Below are 22,378 nucleotides of genomic sequence, written 5' to 3'. Positions count from 1 at the left end.
AAGTCTTCAGTAGTTTTCAACTCTTAGTGAAGAGTTTTAGTTTAAGGGACCTGGGGGTCCTGGTGGACAGCAGGATGACCATGAGCCAGCATTGTTCCCTTGTGGCCAGGAAGGCCAATGGCATCCTGGGGTGTATTAGAAGGGGGGTGGTTAGTAGGTCAAGAGAAGTTCTGGGACCCTCAGTTCAAGAAGGACAGGGTACTGCTGGAGAGAGTCCAGCGCAGGGCAACGAAGATGATTAAGGGAGTGGAGCACCTCCCTTATGAGGAAAGGCTGAGGGAGCCAGGTCTCTTTAGCTTGGAGGAGACTGAGGGGAGACCTCATTAATTGTTGTAAATATGTAAAGGGTGAGTGTCATGAGGATGGAGCCAGGCTCTTCTCAGTGACAACCAATGATAGGACAAGGGGCAATCGGTTCAAACTGGAACACAGGAGGTTCCATTTAAATTTGAGAAGAAACTTCTTCACAGTGAGGGTGACAGAGCACTGGAACAGGCTGCCCAGGGAGGTTGTGGAGTCTCCTTCTCTGGAGACATTCAAAACCCGCCTGGACGCCTTCCTGTGTAACCTCATGTGGGTGTTCCTCCTCCAGCAGGGGGATTGGACTAGATGATCTTTCAAGGTCCCTTCCAGTCCCTAATAATCTGTAATTCTGTGATACACTTTGTGGCACAGGTATGTGTATGTGAAAGCTTTTTGCCAGAAGTGGAATCATCATCCATAAGCTGTCTTCTCTGTACCATGTATCCACATTATCTGTCTGTCTTCAGTATTCTCAGTATATCATGATCTGGGGTTTTTTTTGTTTGTTTTTATAAAAGATGTGTTGGTTTACTGGCTACTCTGTTAGAAGCAGAGCACTAGTGGCAAACTCACCAACTGCAAGTTCTGGTAATGAGTCTGAACTGATTTAAGAGTAGATTTAGAACTGATTTAATGGCTTGGCTTGCAGTGGTCAACTTCCAGGTAGACAAAGATTATATTAACTGGGCTTAAAATTATATCTATCAGGGATTTTCACACTGAACTTGGAATAACTGGTTTAGATATTGCTGAAATTCATGCAGATGAACAGGCACATCCAGTTCCTTGGCCTTTTCAGCTGCACACCTCTTAAATGAGCATGTGGATAAGAGGATGAGTCCTTGTTGAGTATTCAGTGTCGGTATGATATTCTAGCAGGCTTTCCTTTGCAGACAAATGTTTTGGGGGTTTTTTATGTTTGTATGTTATGTGTTCTCTTAGAACCAAATTCACTTTGAGTTCTTGGGTGAAGTTCTGTGATGTCTTACAATGTTTTTACTTGAAATTACTTTGAGCTTTTCAGGACCTTGTCTTTTTTTCAACTCGTTACCTTTTACTTCTCTCTGCAGGCTGTTTTATACTGCACCTTTCACAAAAAAATAATGTAGTTCTTATCCACTAGATTTCAGTATTTCACGTGTCAAAGTAAAAATATCGTTCTTCAAATGTATTATCATTTAAAATTCAGGTGTTCACTGAATCCATGAGTATTCTGTGCTATTTTTGCCTTGAACTATGCAGTTCAAAAGATATTCCAACATGTGTATGCTGTCCACAAATCCTTCAGTATTTGTTGGAAAGGGAACATTTGTATCTTTTTTTCCAAGGCAGAGGAGATGGTTACTTATGAAGTCTTTAAATCAAAGGAAGTATTTAGCAGGCAACGTCCAAGTCCACATACAAAAATGATAGCATTTTCTTTATTATATGTAGAGATTTGCAGGATGGATACTATGCATCTTAATATCAGCACAATTTTACAAAATAGAGTTTTGACAAATGATTCTTCAGAAGACAGTGAAATATTGCTCTTCCAGGAAGATAGAATATATTTTGAATATCATGTCTAGTATTGCATTTCCTGCAACACAGTGTAAAAGTAGTTCATCTCTCATTTATAGGATGAGATTGCTAAGCAGAGCACTGTCTCAAAATCTTTTTGCCAATTCACCTGTGCCTCCTTGCGATTTCCCTTCCAAAAATTCCTGTTTTCCTTTTAAACTTCCAAATTAAAAAACATACACCTTGATGACTGGTCAGCTTCTGGGTTTTTTGCCTTGCCTATCATTGTGTTATGACTGTACAGCATGTCACACAATTCACGAGTGACGCAGTGTCCTTGCACAGTTGTAAGTGATATTGGAATTTACCATTGAAAATGACTGATACGCAAAGTCTTTGGAGGGAAAAAAGGTGTTGTATATTCTCTAAAGCATAGTTTTGACTGCTCAGAAACCTGTAATCATATGCTTGATGACTTAGGAAAAGATAAGTGAGAATATTTTGATATTTATGAAGTAAGGCCACCCATATTACATTTTGGATTGTACATTCAGTGCCAGAATTTGATCACTATCAAAGACTAGCAGTAGGTGGTACTGTCTGTATTTCACAGTGTGGCACTAATTCTCTGCTGCAGAATTTGCTTTAGAATTTCTTTGGATTTTAAGGTATTTTTCACTTCATTCAAGACTAAGTTTAATAGACATTTCATGGCTGCTTTCAGGGAAGCAGTATTAGGACACATATTCTTGATCATTTTTGTGAGGAAGATAATTCAGGATATTCTTAGGCATAGAACTAATTCTGGGTAAACCAATGTCTTCCAGAATTTTCAGGGAACCTAAACCATTATATCAGTCACAAGAAATTTGAAAAATATTGAAATTGTTGGTTTGAACACTAGTACTTTTATATGTACTTGCAAGTCATATTAACAGAACTATGCAACTAGTGCACCTCTTCTAATTCTGAACTGGTTACCGCTTTCCTGGTATAGCTGAAAGTTGCAACTTACCCTTATTTTTGTGACAGAACATTTCTGGTAACTTCTGTAAGATAGGTATGTATCACCACATAAATGTGGGATTCACTAAGTATAAGAAATAGGCAGCAGCATAGGATAATAAATCTATCTTATGATAGATTTGTATATAAATGAAACTGTTTTCAAGTTTGCAGACTGTCATACATGTGTGCTAAAAAATCAGGGACCATACCACTTTTTTTTTTGTTTTGAATACCTAGGGATTCAGGTTTTCAGTTACACTGATTTTACTCTCTTCCTATGCCAGTACATGAGAAGAGAGGCAGGAGGAAGTGGGGAGGAGATGCTGCATGGATGTATATTTCTTCTGTTTTTAAGAAGAATGCATAGAAAAAAGTTCAGGTGTGTTTGGTGTTAAAGGACTGCTGGGAAAGCAGACATAGTATGGCAGGTCACCATAGTAGTTTGTATCAACCAATGGGAAAGGTCACACTTGCTGATGTAGGGAAATACGTAAAAAGGGAGAGAGGTTTAAAAATATTGTTATAATTTAATTTGGGGTGTGGAGGGAAGGTTAAACCAAGAGTTTAGTGTGTGGATGTGTGTGTCCAGAAGCAACAAGGATGACCTGACCAGTTCAGTAGTTCTTGAAATGCTGGTGGATGTGGGCATTCCCTGAAAGGTAGATTTTTTTGTCTTGTGTCTGAGTTGCTTCCCAGATTCTGTTGAATGAATTGTGGTGGATGTTTCTGCATTATTAAGGTGGGCTCAATCAAAATGGACTTGGAACTCATTTCAAAACAGTAACTCCTTTAAGTTTGTTAACTTTAATTCTTTTCTTCCTCTGCACAGTGTGTCAGTGAGTGAGGGTGTGTGTGTGTAAAGGAACTTGTCTTAGCAATGGTCTCTTTCAAGAGACCATGTATGGATAAAGAAGTTCGGCTGGTTCAGCTCCCTGCTCCTCCCTCTTGGGTAGCTGAGCAGAATCTCTTCTGCTGAAACGGTTGTTCCACTTTCTGCTTTCTATATTTGTACAGCAGCAGCATGCAAGCTCACTAGGCGGTGTGGCCGGCCCTGTGTGCGTTCGGCATTTGCTGAACAGAATTGAGAGCCAGGGCTTACAGTCTCTGTTGTTCCGTCCGTCTGTCTGTCTGTCTCTGCGTCTCTGGGGAGGACTGGCATTCCAAGTGAAAGGTGATCTGTTTGTGGATGTTTTCTTTTTCTGTAAAATGCAGTTCATCCAAGTTGGGAATCAAGGGAGCAGGAGTAGAGAAGGAAAGGCAGTTATCTTGCAGGGACAGTATGTAGTGGGCAGCAGCGGCATCAGAAAGATGCAGTTTTAACCTGCGAAAGAGCTGCTGTCTTCTGGGATGAGGATTTTAATGTCCTTGCCTGCTTTCGGGAATGATTAGCCAGGGCCTATATCTTTCCTTGAAAAGTTGGTTGTCGCTGTCTACTGTGAAGATTAATGAAAGCTAGATCCTGTCCTGGGAGAACTGAGTGCTGTCTTTACTTGTTATGGGCAACAGGGATTAATGAGGAGCTAGACCCTGGCCAGCCTTGTTTGGAATAAGCAGTTGGTGATGAAGGATGGCGTTGTAGGAAATACCTTGTTAGGAAGAACTGGAAACTTGTAATGAGGACTTCCCTGGCTGTGTGTTTGCACAGACTTTTTTTTAAGGCCCTGCACACATTGGGATGAATGTTCACAATTGCTTTGCTTTAGTAGTAGATCAGGCGAACAAATAGTGCAGGAAGTCTGGCTTCTGAGGCTGTAGTGAACTGTTACAATTTTCTTTGAATAGCAGAAAGATGCTTAAAATAGTCACAGCAACTGGATCCACCATTAACATGGGCAATAATTTTTTTGAGAGAGAAGGAAATAGGTTGTAGGGTATTTTTTCTGTCTTTTAGGGGATGCTGTCCACTTACGAATTTTGCTGCCTTTTTAATATCTATGCAAATAGGGTCCAGATCTTTGGTTTCTTGAATCTGAGCAAGGGAAACTGTTTTACTTGTGAAACAGAAGGCAGCATGTTGCTACAATCATTCTTGAGGACCATGTTCCATAAACTCAGCATGAATTATTTTTCTTTCCTACCACTGCAATGTCTTCAATGTATTTCCTCCAGAGAAGGCTATGTGTATCTTGAATTTGGAAGAAGTGAATTGTGGAGGCAAATTGGGGGATCTCAGCTGCCTGGCAATTTCTGAGTCACACTGTGTGTGCAGTCAGGGAACTGTGATTGATGTGTGACAGAAGGTCGTTTCATTCTTGAACTACTTGAACTCAGCTTTGTTGTCTAACTGTTTTCTGATCATTCTTTGTTTAATGAGCACACACTGCAGTAGTTGTTCCATCTTCATGTGGAAAACCTATGGAATTAATTGTAAATACGCAGCTTCTGGGACATCAGTCTTGTTGTCTGAAGTGCCCTGATACATTTCCCAGTTCTCACATCCTCTTAAAGCCCTCTGCCTTTCTTCCTTCCCAGTTTTCCACTTCCTGATTCCCCAGTTGAAATCCTTTCATTTATACTAGCCAGAGCAAACTGGCAAAAACATAATCTAAATTGTTTCTGAGTTTACAATGCCAATTAAAAGCAAAGCTTGGTATCGCTTAATGCCAGTGACCAGGGTTATACAATTCCGCTACTTTAAAGTGTTTTCTGGTCGCATACTTAAATTTTGCTTGTAGTCTTATAGCAGGAATATGGTTAGACAGTTTCAAAGGCCTCTTGAAAGTGAACTATTGCATGTTTAAAAAATATTGTTTGTCTGTTCTGTGAAAGATGTAATGATGCATCAGTAGAACACTGAAGAAATATTTGTTCACCAAGTGCATTGAGCAGATGAAAGATAAAGCCAAGTTATAGAATGGCACGAGGAGCTTTAAGTCTTTTATTTTATAAGAATCTTCTTAAAAGCAATATGTAAGAGGTAAGATTGTTCAGACGTAAGCTAAGCTGTCAGTTTTGTTTCTTGGAAGGCAGATTCTTTGAGCTATATAGGTAGTAAATTGGTCTTGCCCTGTTGCCCACTAGTGCAAAAAGAGTAACTTCGTGTTCTGCCTCTTTCCAGGAGTTTAAGTAATTCATGGAGCAAAATATAATGTTTTAGATGCATAAGGACAGGAAGTCATATTTACCATGTATACTTTAAGGGAGAACACCCAGTAATCCATTCTGGATTGCCTGCATTAGTAACCTGTTAGCAGAAAAGCTTTCATCGAGGTTGGAGACAAGTGAGAAATTAACTTTTGTCTGACATCCTTTGAAGGTCCTGAAATTCCACAGGAAAGTGTATTTTTAAAAAAATTTCTTCCTACTTTATTGCTTTTATTCTTTAAGAAAACAATTCCTCTTCTTTTTTAAAGTCATAGTCATGCAGTTGAATAATACAGTTAGGTTAAGGATGGATATGTGGGAAGATTACAGGAATTTGAAATCAAGTCCAGTTGTTCATCTGAAGTTAGTTAAACTTAAAACTGCTTTTGAAAAACAATTACAGGTAGAGGGAAGAGTAAGTGAAAAGTGAAAGTTGAAAAGGATTTACTTACTGTTTTAAAAAGCTGAAACATATAATTTGATCAAGGGTTGGGAGTGACATGTCTTTAAATATTGGAGGCAGTCCATTGACAAAAAAATCGGTACAATAAAAGTGAATGTATAGAAGAAAATGCACACGATTCTTAGAAGTACAGTGTTTTCATAACAGAAGTAGTGGATATATCGCCAGGGACCTCTAAAAACAAGTAATCAGTAGAGAACTAATTATGTGAAATTCAGCATCTAAATCTGATGATGTAGTTTCATGATTGATTTGAATAAGCATATGCCAGTATTGCTCTGAAAGGGGCTTGTTCCATCTTTCATGCGTTTCCCCTTTCATTTGTGCTGCCAAGAGCATCTGTGTCGTTATACAGTGAGTTGAATCAGGGAACATTTCTGAGTTAAAACTATTGTTTTCCTGTTGTTGGTAGGCTAGATCACATCTGGATCATTTCCTTCCTCAGGCTTGTTATACAGAGATACAGATGGATAGCTGGTGAGGAAAGAGTTGTGCTCTATTCTTTTCGCAAGAGCATTGGCTTAAACTAGATCTACAGTAGGAATATCTTGCTCTATGCCTATGTATTTCTGCCCCGTTTCTATCTAATCTTTATGGAGAGCTTATATCCAGTCATCTCTAGTAATGTAACCCAAGAAAGTGAAGTAAGAATTGTTTGTTTGTTTGTGTTAGATGCTGTGGCACATACCATTTGGTTCTAGACTGAGAGATACTAAATGTTGTCATACCATATTTCTTTATGAATGGAATCTTTTATATCATCGAGTCCTAGAATGTCCTGAGTTGGAAGGGACACACAAGGATCATAGAGTCCAACTCCTGTCCCTGCATATGACAAACCCACAGTTCACTCCGTGTGTCTGAGGGTGTTGTCCAGTCTCTTCTTGAACACTGTCAGGTTTGGGGCCGTGACTGCCTCCCTTCAGAGCCTGTTCCAGTGCTCCACCACCCTCTGGGTGAAGAACCTTTTCCTAATATCCAACTTAAACCTCCCCTGGCACATCTTCCTGCCATTCCCGTTGCGTTCTGTCATTGGTTGCTAAAGAGAAGAGTTCAGCGCCTGCCCCTCCTGCTCCCTTTGTGAGGAAACTGTAGACTGTGATGAGGTCTCCCCTCAGTCTCCTCTTCTTGAGGCTGAACAAACCATATATGCGGCATTTGCTGCTGTGCAGAGAAGCCTGCTGTTTCTTTGTGAAGAAACTGGTGAGCTTTCCTGATGTGAGAACAGAGAGAAGATAATGTGCCATGTAGACTGTTACATGTGAGGTTTTGATTCAGGAAGTATAAGGTACCTCCAGAATCTAGGTCTGAGGTATAGAAACCCTGAGAATGCAGCAAGATGTATAGGAGGATTTTATATCTGAATCCTCATGCAGCCAAAACTGTATTTATAGCACTTGTTTTTGTCATGAAATTTCTGGAGTCTCCTCTGGCTAGCAGTGGAAACCAGCTGATGTCATACTGTGCCTTCCAGGAAAAGTGAATGTGAAGAATTGATGGAGAAGTATGTAAGTGAAGAGTGACTGAAAATACGTGCATAAAACTACGAGCAAGTACTGAGTCTCTAGTTCTTGGCAAAGTGCGTTGACACTCTTGATCCTTACCACTCCTTTCTCCCCCCACCCAGCTAAAATCTAAGATCAGGTGACCGATCCAGCCTTATTTTGGAGGCCTTGGAAAGAGAGAGAAGCAAGCGAAGCTGTGCTGGCACGAGAGGCAGTGAGCATGAATCACCACAGGCAAGCAGCTTGGAGGGGGTGTTTCAGGGTCACAAAATGAGCCATGAGAGTAGTTTGTGGAGTAAAAGGCTGCTGATATCAGTAGGAAAGACATTCTGTTAGTCATCCTTAGATATTTGTAACTAAGAATGGAAGTTAAGCTTCTTCAGATGGAGGAAAGTTCATCTTAACTGTGGCATTACATTTCTAAATGGTATTCAGACAAAAATAATGCTTCAAAGTGCTGCATGTGTTTATGCATTGGTGTTTCCAGTAGGTATTAAGTTATAAATTTACAGGGGGTTGTATGCTTCAGATACTATATAAAGATATTGAAGAGGGGGGTAAATGTTGAAAAAAAAATGCTGCAAATGATGACAAATGAGAAACCTTCGGAGAGCTCGAGCAGAAGCTTAGGAAGACCCGCTTGCGGTGAAATTGTTAGATTTCAGTTGTGTTTTTGATCAAAAGTCAGGACATTCCTAAGTTAATGTTCCTACAGCAACGCCAGTGTTTGCCTCTGGTGAATAAAAAGAAATAGTACAAAATATTTTTTTAAAGCTTCAGCTCTACACACCCAATATTATATCTCTTGAAGTGTTAATGAAAATTATTTGCTGTTGAAAGTTATTTGAATCAATATTCATTTCTTTAAAAGAGTATTGACTCCAGTTCTTTGCAAATGTAAACTAGTGTAATTTGAGGCTTGTATCCATTTACTTCTGCAAAGGATTTGACCATCTGCCTATTACCAGAGGAAAAAACAAAACAAAAACAACAAAAAGAAATAAAAAGTGTGCATATTTTTGCTCTTTGGTTTGCAGGTGTGGCAATGGCAGATTCTGTACAGTAGAGTTCATGGCAGCTATTTGTCTAACATAAGCCAAGCAAGAGACACATACAAGCTTAAGGTAAATCAGTCTTTCTTAGTTGTGCTTCTTTGAAATAAAATATAAATGTTTATACTTAAACATTTGCAGATGCAGAATTTCACGTCTTCAGAATTTTCTATCCAGTTTGACTCTAACATTTCAAAATTGGGACACCTCAGAATTATTTTCCCTCTGAAGCTGGCAGTAAATGCTGGTAATGGTCATATGCACTCTGTCGTCTTTTAATAATTTAGGTGTAATAGTACAGAACAGTGATTGCATTTGAGAATCTGTGTGGGAAGACCTGCAATACATCTTCCTTGTTTGGATTTGAACTATTTCCTTTTGTGCAATTAAAAGAAAGAAGTATGTAAGTACCTTGATACCATTATAAAAGACTTACTTTAATGCAGAGCTATGCAAGCGGTGTCTGTCTAAACACTGCACAGGGTTGATTTTCCCACTGAGATTTTTTATCTTGCCTTTAATGATAGGTGACAGTGGTAGTATTTGAATCTTTTGGCTTAGATGGGTGAGATGATTAAAGTTCAGTTAGTGGTGTTCCTGCTAGAAGTAGTCTTAATGGTTAAACTGGGAATATTGAGGGTATAGGAAACAGAAACAATCTTTTACCCAAAAGACATAAAACTCTGTGCTACATTTGGTAAGTCTTCCTCTGGCATGTACTGTATCCATAAAACAAAACGTGAATGTGTGTTTTCTGAATATTTTGTGTCCTCATTCAGAAAGTAAATAAAAGCTTACATTGCTGTGTTCCATCTATATTTGCAACTCTGAAGATATTTTGAGAGTTCCTTAATGCCATAATCTGGAAGGATATAGCAAGCTTAAATCTTTTGTTGGTGAGATTCTTTTTTATTAGCAGACAAATGTTTTGTGGAAACTTCTTTTATAAAGTTGTTTACTAGGTTTTCAGCTGAGGTGCAGTTGTAACAATGTGATGGTACTGTCTGACTCCTATGTAATACATTCTGTCACCAGTTCCTAAAATATCTTTTCACAAAGAAAACAAATAAGGTGATAATACTGTACAAATGGAAACTCTGAGGACCATAAAGTGACTTGCCCAATGCTATTCAATCCCATAATTAGTAAAAAGAGTTCATGTCTTCTAGGCCCCAGTCCCAATAGACCATAGAATTGTTTTGCATTCTCAAAGTGTCTCTTGACACTTTCGTTATGGGTTGTAAGGCTCATAGTTGATCTTGGGAATGTTTAAGCTGTAATTGCTGACAGGGCATGGAACAGACATTGTAGATTGGTCTACATCCCAAATCTTAAATATTTTATGATGTTCTGGTTACAGTAACTTGAAGCATGGCATTTAAAATGTTTTATTTTTTTTTATCTTAATCTGCAGTGGTCCTAAAATGTGTACCTCTTCTGTTTTTCATTCTGTTCTTCCTATTATATCTTCAACTGAACAAACATTCTGATAGTCAAACATACTGTCATCAGTAATTCAACTGCTCTGCTTACTGTACAGATCGTCTGCTAACCTGTGTGTGTGTTAGTACTTGACGTGACAACACTTGAGGAAAATGGTGTTTGATGACATCTGCAAAAATGAAGTGAGCAGGCACAGTGACTTGGGGCTGCTGCCTTGCATTGAGCAAGTAGCTTCTGGTGCTGAGAGGTTTGGGTGGTGTAAAGATTGCAGTAGAAAGTGGGCATTTCTCAGATAAGAAATTATGGCAGCTTCCTTGGTAAGGTTTTGGCACTATAGGAGTTTCTGGTCACTATCTCTGTCTTGTTGTCTTGTAAGTAACATTTACTAGAAAGTGACACACTTTCTGTGGGTTGTGGCCTAAGCTGTACAGTAATTGAAACTTCATCTGATTTGTATAGGCCTCTCTATTTGTAATCTGATTTATCTAGTGCACTTGCTCCTTCACTCTCTGCATCATTATCTCCCTCCTGCACTACCTCCAGAGAAATAGTTATTTTTGTATCTCCAAGTTTTTATTATTGGCCATATTGGTACATAAAAGTATGTAAATCAACAGTGAATCCAGACTGAACGTTGATTTATGTGACAGACTGTTGACGCCAGGATATATCTGAGGTTGAGCTACGTGGTGTATTTTATCTCTTAGCCTCTTTAATTGTCAATAGTAATCTTGACATCTCACAAACATTAATTCCTGGAAACTGCAATGAGAAATCAGAACTAACTGGTCTAGGCAAGTGCTGACTGTGACAGTAATTGCATTGATCAGAATCCATTAAATGATCCAGTATTTCTTACAGATGGTCCTGGATACTGGTGAGACTGAAGTTTTGCCATTAAGTATCAAGGCAATATCACTAGATTTATTTGGCTCATATCCGTTGCCTAGTACTTAGTGGCTGGAGCCACTTGTTTTCATTACCAGCTGCAGGTCTATTTATATTGTATTGCATACCAGAAGTTACAACTGTTTGTTCATCAGTGAGAGTGTATTTTGTCACTCTTAGATCTGGCAGGGTTAAGTGTTAAATCTACGTGTTAAACCTTCATTTTTCTACATGGAATTGTCAGGTGGTGTCATAGTTCTTCCCAGCTTTGTACAGGGGTTGGAAGTGACATCTGCACTTGGATGCAGCACTTCAGTCATGGGGGCAATTTCAGGAAAAATCTTCTTTGCAAAAGCTGTGATGAGCTATCCCAGTTTACACTGGTGAATTATTTTGCTGTCCCCAGTAAGAACCTACACTCAGGCAACTATGTAAAACAGTCCATTATCAGTGTGTAATGCTGGGCTGGGGTGAATCTGCAGTTTGCACAGGATCTCTCTGCCATGTCAGTTAGTTACAGAAATTGCTATGCTACACAGATTGCTGGCAGAATGCTGGCTGTATATAACTTGGTCTGAAGTATCCAAGTCCTGATTTCTTCTTAGAAGAAATACAGTTGTCAGATTCCTTAGCCTTCGGGCTAGGTTTGTCTGATGTATAAACTTGGATAAAGTATTTGGTGTATTTATGTTCTGCATGCAATTAAATGAACCATACTAAACCAATTTTGTTTTGAGAAACATTTGTGATTTAAGAGCATTCTCCCAGGCTTTCTACAGGTGGTTGTCAGATTTGCTGCTTGCTTTTCAAAGTGTTTATGGGTTTGGATTTTGCCTTTGATTCCTTGAGGTGTATTTTTTTCCCAAAGGTATCTAAGAGTTATGGGTTCCTCTGGCTATGTTAGCTGTACTTTCGGTTCCTTTGAAGTTTTTAAATTAATTCTTTAGAGTGTTACATAGTTACATGTGGGAAGGGAAGACTTTCTTTTTAACATTAAAAAGTTGTTTACAAGTATATTCTTAATCATTTACAAGATCAATGAGCTGTGTATTTCATTTTTTTCAGAAAGCTGATTATCACGAAAATATAACTTGGCATTTATGACAACTTCTATAGGGCTTAAATATCTGGCAAAGATTGGGTTTAAAAGGAAGAAAACAAAAATTTTGAAGCCAGACATGTTAGCAGGAATCTGGGACCATTTTTTGGCCATAAACAAATATTCTTTAATTAAACTTCAAAAAGGGAAAGGAATGTAGGTGAGGTAGAAGAAAGTGTCCTCAGGTAATATATTTGCCTGAATCACCAGTAGGAGCTTCGTAATCCAGAATGTTATTGTGAAACGGAACAAAATCAGTATGTAAAGCATTCCCTGACTGGTAGTCAAGTTTTAGTAATATTCTAGAAAATATAAATTCGTAATTTTGAAAATTTAAAAATTATGTTTCAGATAACTGAGTTATGTTTCTCAGGATTTATGGATTGATTTTTGCTGTTCTTAGCTAGTATTATAAGGAAAGGGGGATTTTTTTATGTTTAGGATTTTGTGTTCCTTTAGAGGGTATAATTTATTAATTGAACAAATTAGGAAGAAATTAGAACAATTGAAAATTGCTATAAAATAGGGATAAAAAATTCTCAAGAGATTTTCCTCTGGAAAAGAGGATATAAGTACAGGTGATAAATTTACAAGTATATTACAAGACAAGTTAGAAGAGGATATGGGTCACTTATCCACACTTCTCAAGGAATATAGAACGAAGGTTATGAAGGAGCCTTCAAACCACTGAAAATGTGGGAACTCCAATAGCTTTGTGTAACTCTTCTTGCAGATGGATACAGTTTTTAGTTTGTTACCTACAGATAAGTAAATGGATTTGGATTTTCTGTAAAATGCTGCTGGACAACCGTGAATGTAGTTCTGAAAAATAGCCTAGGAGGAAGCAGAGAAGAAATTATAAAAAAATAAAATAAATAAAAAATCCAATGTTTGTATTTAAATATATGCTAGCTTCTGTCATGGGTCGGTTATTGAATCTGCAGAAAGAGAATCCTGAATCACAGAGTTGCGTCCCCTACTTATGAACTGATAGTACAGAAAGTCTGGATGGTTCCTGGTTGATTCGTGTATCATCATGCAAATGCAAAATAACATTTTTCCTTGTGTTTTTCTTTGCATTTCCTAATTCAGAGCCTTTTCATACATTTCCATTTGTGCTATCGTATGTCAGAGTTCCCATCTGCAGGTTCATTGTCATCTGTTGGTGCTGCAGCTGTCAAAATAAAGTAATATAGGAGCTAGGATTGTGGGTACTGCTGTTGGTAACTCTGCTTCTGTCATGAGAGCCAAAAAGCCAGACAGGTAGGATAAGTCCACTGAATGTTTTTAGGAAGCCACAAGACTTCTGTTGTCAGCCATGTTGTGTTTGCAGTCCTTTCTTTTGCACCTTTCATTTATTCTCTGTATTTTTGAAATGTGCATCTTCATTTTTGAGTCTGATGAGGATTGTTACCACCTCATTATGACCTCTGTTATTAGAAATATGCTTCACTTTCACATTCCTCAGTGTTTTACAAGATGGAGTTCATGTTGTAATGATTATTATCTGATTTTATCTCTGGGATACTCAGTGTCTGTTTGTTTTTCTTTTTCCTTTTAGAGTGAAGACTGGAACGACTAGAGGAAGTTGCATAGCTGCAGGTATGAACCAGCTACAGTTGGTATCCCTCAATTGCCTATTGGAGATTCCTTTCAAAGGTTTAGAGAGAAGCTGGTTTTACTTTCAATTATGAAGGTAGTAATTTTCCACTGCAGTGAGCACTGTTCCTTGAACCTTAAATTCTTCCTGCCTTTTTACTGCTAAGGGGGGTTGGGAGCATTAACAATTTAGGACTGTGAGTATGAAGTCAATAGGCTTCTTTAGCTCCATCTGTGGTTTAATGATTTTAGAAACATGACAAACTACAAAGTAGAAATGCGTGTCTTCATAGTAATTTCTTGACCAGAACAAATCTCAAGTACTCTGTAGTACATGAAACCTTAAAGGTGCATATTAGTGGAACAGCTCTCTGTGGGCTGAGACAAATTTGCTTATGTGCAGCAGAACGGGAACAGTCTAGTATGAAAATGCTTGGAGCCAAATGCAAGGATTTTACATTGCAGGTTTTTTAATGCCTCTGAAGTCCAGGAAGTGGGCAGTTTCATGAGGCAGCTGAGACAATTCCCCCTTATTCAGACTCCAGTTGAGTAGTCCTGTGTCCTTTGGTTTTGCTTGCTTCTCGTGATAGTTTGACTGCATGGTATGCAAAGTCAGCTTGACAACCCAACAAAAAAGCTCTTTTGTGATCAATTAGTTCTTTCCCTGATTTAGCAAGTTGAAGTGATTTGGTGTGTGGTCAGAGGAAGACAAAACGAATAGATTGGACTTTCTGGAACTGTGTGTCTTAAGAGTTTCAGTTCATTTGTGAGGACAGTTGACCTGTAACTGCTGTGTTAAGCAACACTGTCATGCTCAAAGTGTAGCAATTGTTGCTGTTCTGATGAACCACCTTTGCTATGGCAGAAATAGTTAAGGTGTGCTTTAGGCTGTAGGCAACGAGGGAGAGATGAGTTTTGATACTGTCTAGAGAAAATGCTTTTTTTCTGCTGTGGTCAGACATTTGCTACAGTTTTCATAGATATATTGGAAAGGATTTAGTTATGTCTGTATCAGAAAGAAAATCAAATTTGTCTTTGAAGTGCAGGATATCCTGTCTCTCCATATGTTATTCATCAGGACACAAAGAGCTAAAGTTGGATTAAGAAATCCAGGAACATTTTCAAGTTATTTTTATATAATTGGTGATTGACTTCTGTGTATGGGAGTACCAGTTAGAGGGCATTGGTCTCCAGGCATTGTGGGTGTTGTAAAACACACAACTTATTTCCTAAATTACTGGTGCTCTGTACTTTGCTCTTCCTAGCCATTTGTTTCTCCACTGGGACCACACAGAAGATAAGAAAGAGATAGTACTGGTCGTTATATAATACTTGTAGTTTAGTCTGAAGAGTCTGTATCTTTTGAGACAGACTAATCTGTGCTTAGACCTAGTTTTTCAAACTCATGGGATTTTACCAATTACAAAACACAGGTCCAGAATCAGTAGTTTGGGATTATTTAAATAACAAAATAATCAGGTTATTTAAATAATAATGAAATAATCATCAAGTTTATGGTTGCTGAAACTAAGTCACAAAACTGAACACATCCATTTGGTGTGGGGTCCGTGGTTTCTTATCTTAAGAGCAACATAAAGTTGAATCATCTGTCCTAATACGGATGTAGAAAGGTGTCCAAATGAAAGAGAATCAAGTCTTTTCTTGAATATCTGATGATGATATATAATATTGTCTGTATGCATTCCAGTATGAAATGCCTCTTATGATGATTAACTCCATAAATTGACTCCAGAGAGACATATCAGAATAAAACTGATGGCATTGCACTTCGAGTCTGGTACCTCTGAGCAGGAGTCAGCTTTGCTTTGAGTTAAGGAATCAACCAGCCTTTGAAATAGCACTTGGTTTTGTTAGGCATTTTTCTGGTAGCTGCTGTCTATAACCAGACAGGTTTTTGAATAAAGAGTTTACTCTGAGGCTTGCAATTGTAGTGCTTGTGTTGTTCTTACTGCCCTGCTCCTCCTTTAGGGTGATCCTGTTGTTCTGAAAATAAGCTCTCATGAAAGCTCCATTGGGACAGATCTGTAGGCATGGTGTGTGATGAAGAACAACAGTTTATCTGGTTTTACCTGAAACATGTCTGTGTTCAAATAGAATTTCTGCAGAACTGAGCCTCTTCCAAAATGGAAGTCTTTGGTGTAGAGATGAAAATAAGCAGTAAGAGATTGTAGATTTGTCCACTTAGAAGGAGCTTTGGTTCTTTTACCATAACAGAATTTAATTCTTCCTCAATACTTCTAAAGCCATTTATAGTGTAGGAAAGTACATGTAAATTTTGTTTGGTTATAAATTTGTTTGTTTGGAGGTAGGGAGTGTTCTGGATCAGAGTATTCTTTTTCATTCTTTCTGGGCTTAGCTCTTCCTGAAGTTGAAGCCTACTATAGCATCTAAAGATTATTTAGACCTTGCTAATAAGGAAATTCTAGATGGTCATGGCTGTATTTTCTTAGCTGATTAGGAAGACTATGGCACATATATATCATACTGTTTCTCCTTTGGCCTTTCCAAGAGGCTTGGAAAGTTTAGATATTTTTCAGAAATACACTCTCTGACATTTTTGTTATCGTCCTGCATGTGTAGCTTAATAGCTAGTGAAGTTTTGTAGGTGGCTGCTTGTCCAAAATATGCAGCAGAAGTCTCAACTTTGATTAGGAGACAAGATAACAAAATAATAACTTCCTAAATTGATTGCATTTCTTCTGTGCCAGGAGTGATGCTGGAGCTTCCCTTATTTCATCTGTTAGTCTTTTCTACCCACAATGTATGTGGGAGCTTGAATTGTTTGCCTTTTCGGGAATACCACATCCCATCCCCATCTCCACTCTGCTCACAGACGGTACTGGAGCTGCACTGCTGCCTTTGCAGCCTTGTGCCAAGAGCCAGGGGATATCATGCCTTACTGTGTTCTAAGTTAATGCACTATGTAGACATTATTATTACAGCAATTACTATTTTAACTGCTTAGTGTGTGATCTCCTGGAGCTGCCTGGACTGCATTTGAACTCTCTTCAGGTAACATGCAACAAAAAGCTTTCATTTGAACAAAATGAAATGAGAAATAGTGATTGATTTTTTTGGTGTTGTATAATGTTAACTGGTTCACATTTGTGTCTGCTACTATTAGTAGAAACAATTTTATTTTAAAGAACTCCTCAAAATGGCTTGCATGGCTGATATGATGACTGCAAAGAACAATGAAACTTGAGAGTTGTTCCTTTGTGTAGTCCAAAAGGTCTCCTGAAACTGGGAATAAAAAGGGAAATAAAAGGAAAGCCTCTGTCGTACTTCTCAAAGATTTTTAAACAGTACTGACTACTATTCTAAGACATTTCAGAAAGGAGACATTTAAAAATAATTGAATAATATGAAGTTAGTTCCTTTGAATTAAGATTACACAGTATGTTTCTTAAGTAAAAATGTAACTGACCAGTTCTTACTTTAATATTTTACTTTACACATGCACAAGGTATGTTGCTTGCAATAAATGTTGGTTAAAGGCATTTTTGATTCTCATGTAGGGCAATATGTGGTATTGTCCTGAAACTATATGGCTGGTTCTGTAGTCTCCCCTGGGTCCAATATGCAACCACACAGCAATTGTCTGTGCAGATGTAGTTGCTTTGCCCATTGTAGTGTTTTGTGGCATGTTTGGCTTGAAGACAAGCACCATGATCAGAGCTTTCCAGGACCCAGTGGATTTCAAGTTTCTTTGCAGAATATCAACTTCTGGCTTTGTTGCAGTGGCAGAAAACTAACCTAAAATGTGTAGTTGGTTGTTGAAAAAATGTCTCTAGCAAATATTGCAGAGATGGTGTTTCTTTCCAGTGCATCTTTTTGACTAAGTACAGAAATGCAGAATTGTATAATATAGGAGAAGACAGCAAAATACAGGCCTATTTGAAAACAGATTTCTAGGTCTTGTGTTTGTATTTGCAAAGTAAGAAAAGTTGAAAGAGATATTAAACATTCTGTTCCACAGAACTGCTTGCAGTGTTGATTCTTACACAAAAACTGAAATATCTGGAGTTAAACTTCTGGCCAGTCTTTTAAAAAAAATCATTTTTGTAAGCTCAGAGATAACATTCAGGGAGAGAAAGAGGGGAAAGTCAGTGTGAGTGGATCTGTACTTCTGCTTTCATGGCATGATAGCTTGCCAACATTAGTATTCTTCTCTTCTACTGAAGATCTAAGCATTGAAGTGCAAGTGTGATTTGTCATCCATACTTTGTGTGTCTCATGATCTGAATAAACAAAAAGAAAGGGGGATAGGAACCCCTTCAAACCTTGCTGCTGCCTTAAATATTACATCCTGTCTTCTTTTAATAGTTCTCTGTCCTTACACAGGATAGAAATGTGTGTCCTCGCTTCTTATACTCTCATTTCCTGCCTTGTCTCCTGGTCTGTGTCATTCTGCTTCCTTTATTTCCTCTTACTATTGTTGTGACCAAGCCACTTTTCCTACTTTCTCAAGAATTTTTTCCTGTCTACAGTGCCAAAGTGTCTACAGGTCTTTCAGATCTCTCTTAAGTACTTAAGATTTCCATAGTTTGTCTCTTGCAAAATATCAGCACTAATATTGTGTTCTAGCACTGTGATGCTAAAAACCACAAAATGCTTTCCACGCCATCCATGAAATGTTGGCAGACGTTTAAAAAAATAATTTTTAACTGAAATTTTGTTTTGCATACCTTCTTATAGAGCTAAGCTAAGCTGAAATACACATTTCACATCTATTTAAAAAAATGTTGTTTTTAACATGTATATGCCTTCATTTAATGCGAGGAAGAAAACTATACACTTCTGCTTTAAAAGAAATTACCCTGAGAATCATAGATCAGTGCTTCTTCCTCGTATCAATTATTAATTGGAAAATGTCTTGCAAAGAGGGATAAACGTGTGATGATTACTTCTTGTCTATAATTTGCCAAAATTCATTATCCTAGGGAGCCTGCATTAATGCTTGTTGTTATCTGTTCTACAAGTACAGATGCTCTAATAGGTTGTCATGCATTAACTGCTCCAAATTCATTATTTGGTCTTTTGGCACATTGTTCATCTGCTCATTTGGATTGTATGTAGTATCTTTCACACAGTGTTTTCTCAGCCAGGCCTTTGCTGTCTTTCTTTGCATCACAGTAAGTTTTACTGTATTATAGTTTTCTGGGTTTTATTTTTTAAAAATCACTACTACTACCAAGAACTAGCTGGTAATGCTGGTTTTGGTCTCCATTTCTGTTCCCTCAGTCTGAAAAAATGAGGAAATATGCAAGATGAAGAAACAAAATTTAGCTGGGAAGGACACAAGTTGAATATATACTTCAGATCACTAATCTGAAGGTCACAATTGCTAACTTTAATTACAAAATAGAAGCTTAAAGCTAGTAAAAGAAAATGCCTTATTCTGTAAAGGAAAGACAACAATTCAGGTATCTCTTGTTATATTTTTATGAAGATTAATGGAAGTGTTTAATGTATCCTTGAGGAACAGGCATAAGAAGAAGATAATTAAATGCTCAAGAGAAAATACAGTTTCTAGGAGAATATTTTAATTTAAACATTATACTTACATGGACATCTTTTTTATTTCTCTGATAAGTTAGTAGACTCTTACCCTAATGCTGCACAGGTACTATCATTGAAAACAGGGTGGGTAGGTACTGGCTACCTTTGGGAAAGAACGTAAATACTAACTGAAGTTGACTGTCAGTCTGTAAATGGCACTATTGCAAACTGTGATATTTGAGGTTTTTTGGAATTTCTGCCTTTGTGTAAAAAAATAATAACTAAATAGATACAGGTTCTGGAAATGACAGCTGTGATATACCTCAAAATAATGCAAGCTTATTTACCTAGTCTCAAACCAGGGAGCTTTGGAGAGGCTATTGGTTTGCTTAGGCCTCATTGCCATAAGGGAGTAAGAAATGTTATGGTCAAAGATGGGTGTTTGAGGTCATCGTCAGGAGGCAGTTTCATGGCTGGTCAATTCCATATTTTTTCTCTTTTGGTACTGCCTATGTAGACCTTTGTAGTGTCATCACTGAAGCAGCCGACACAGCTGCAGCAGGTCATGCACTGACTTGGTGGCCTCATGCTGCTGTGTTAGCTGACAGCTGTATGCTGAGAAAGTAAAGCTCAGGGAAGCATCATGCAGCTGTTCTGCCCTAGAGAAGCAGATCATTGTCTGCAGAGCTGTGGGTTGCTCACATTTAAGAATTCTGATACCCACAACCATGACAGTGTATTCACAGCATGCTCATGTGTCCCCTCTCAGACAAACAGATAAAGAGGCTGTGTGTCAGAGAGAGGTGAGAGGAAAATTGTCAAAGTTTGGAGGCTTCCATTCTTTTTTAATTTTAACAGAACAACTATTACTTTTTTTCTATAGTGCTTTTTGTCTTGTCCCAACACAAATGCATAGGCATACTCCTGCTCTTTGGCGTGTTCCAGACCTGTCTTAACTATTCACAAAGGCTAATAATCTGTAGTGTTTGTTTTCATCACAAAACTGACTTAGTGGCCTCTCGGCCTCTCTGTTTCTAGCTCAGGAAAACCTATTGCGGTTTGTCTGGTAGCTTCTGATAGGTCTCTTCCAAGTACTTGTCCAGTCTGTTCTTGCACTCACATAAGTTTGTTGCATCTGCGCTACCTTTCAACAAGGAGTTCCAAAAATTGCATGAAGTATCATCTCCTTTTTGTATCAGTTATTAAGATTTTGTGTTCTTAGCTGTCACTTGAAAATTTAGTTTACAGATACCAGCTGCTTAAGAAGGTAATAGCCACACATGACCTATTACAATTGATATGTGCATTCACTTCATTGCTTGATGTTTGAAATAAAAGAAAGAGGGACATCTAGACTGGTCAGGCAAATAAATGTGTGGCAGTCAAAGCAGAACTGTTTAGAATCACATTGGTATATGGATAATACTGTGGATACAAGTCTTGCTTACTTGTTTTTGCTGTTACATTAAGGTCAAAGATTTTTCTATTGGATCATAAGTTGATTCCTGGACTTTATTGTACTTCTAGCAAAATGATGGCTTGATGTCACTGGCGTGCTACTTTGCCGGTGTCCTTTAAAGTGCTTTTGCGCTAATGCATGCAGGATGGGGAACAAACAGGAAGAACTGAATGTCTATGCAGTCTGTGCTCTAATCTAGAAGTACTTTGATTAATAGATACCTGCTACAGAGACCTCAGTTGGATTTTTATTGGCTTGTTTTTAAAGGAAACAATGCACAAGCCATACACTGTGATTCCTTCTTGGAAACTTTTGAAGCCACTGTTCATATTCAAATAAATTTGTCAGAGCAGTAAATGTCTCAAGGCATTAAGTTCCTAATGATATAGCATTAAGTGAGAGGCAGATCAAAACAGAACATTCAGCTCTTGCCCTTTGCCCATCAGTGTGCAAGTAGCTCTGAACTAGTCTGGCTCTTGGCTATGGTCTGCACAACTAAACAGGTAGAAGTTACTGAAAGATCTCAGGACTCAATGGGTTTATTATAAGGAGGTAAGACATCTCTGTAGGAACAGCTTTTTTTAGATCTGCTTTTGGTATGTATTGGCATACTTGTGTAAAGGGTTACCTCTCCAGCATATTGGTTTATTGTATAGCAAACAGTATTCTCAGTTGTATCCCAAGAAAGCATTGCTGCATCCTGGTTTGCCTGTGTGACATATGGAAATTGAGGAGCTAAGGGAAGTTGTTTGGATTTTTGGATCAAGTTGGTACAGAGCTGGGAATAGAGCTGCCTTTCTTCTGCAGTTTGTAATCCCTTGGTGCCTCTTTGAAACAGCATGTTGAACCAATAGCTCTTTTCTGACCAATATAGTTCAAAACCACTTTGTACAACAGACTTACACAGGTATAGGACTTTATATACTGTTTTGCCACCTCATAATTGTCATCTCAGTTACCACAGAGAAGCAGTGACTTCTGTGGATTTAATCCAGTGTCTTCTGTACCTATTTTCATGTGAAGATTTTGCACTTATTTAGAAAGGTGAAAAGTTGTGACTAAGGAACTTAAGAACTGCCACACTGGACACAGTCTAGTTTGTGTTTTCCTTCTGATAATGACTAGGACTATGTGCATTAGACAGAGGGGTCTAAAATCTTAATAATTATTGATCAGTCTGTATTTAAAAATGAGGTTACTTAGTTGTTCATTCCTAATGGTAGTTCTTACATGCAGTATTTTGCTGCACATAGCCCATGGGTTACCTGTTAAAAAAATTTTAGAAAAAAAAATTAGAAAATAGGTTTTGTGTAATTTATTTTGAATAATTTGTCTTTACTGTCAAATAAAAGGGTAAGTTTAGCTACCATTTTATTTTTCCCTTTCTAAGAGCATTAGGCAGAGAAAACATCCTGTAAGCCAGAGGGATAGGTGACTTGCTGATTCGTC

The 22,378-nt window shown here is 38.0% G+C and overlaps 1 protein-coding gene across 4 annotated transcripts in view; it reads left to right on the top strand.

The window, feature by feature from the left end:
• Positions 1-22,378, top strand: part of CELF1 (CUGBP Elav-like family member 1) — a 69,434-nt gene that overhangs the window by 4,343 nt on the left and 42,713 nt on the right. For 2 of the 4 annotated variants that reach the window (XM_080345171.1, XM_080345170.1), the window contains exons 2-3: positions 8,904-8,990; positions 13,910-13,950. The gene's annotated coding sequence lies outside the window, so the exon portion shown is untranslated. The remainder of the gene's footprint in view (positions 1-8,903; positions 8,991-13,909; positions 13,951-22,378) is intronic. The other 2 variants (XM_080345172.1, XM_080345169.1) reach the window with 1 other exon arrangement.

Source organism: Nesoenas mayeri (assembly GCF_963082525.1).
Source record: "Nesoenas mayeri genome assembly, chromosome: 5".
Taxonomy (NCBI): Eukaryota; Metazoa; Chordata; class Aves; order Columbiformes; family Columbidae; genus Nesoenas; species Nesoenas mayeri.
This window is presented reverse-complemented; position numbering and strand designations above follow the sequence as displayed.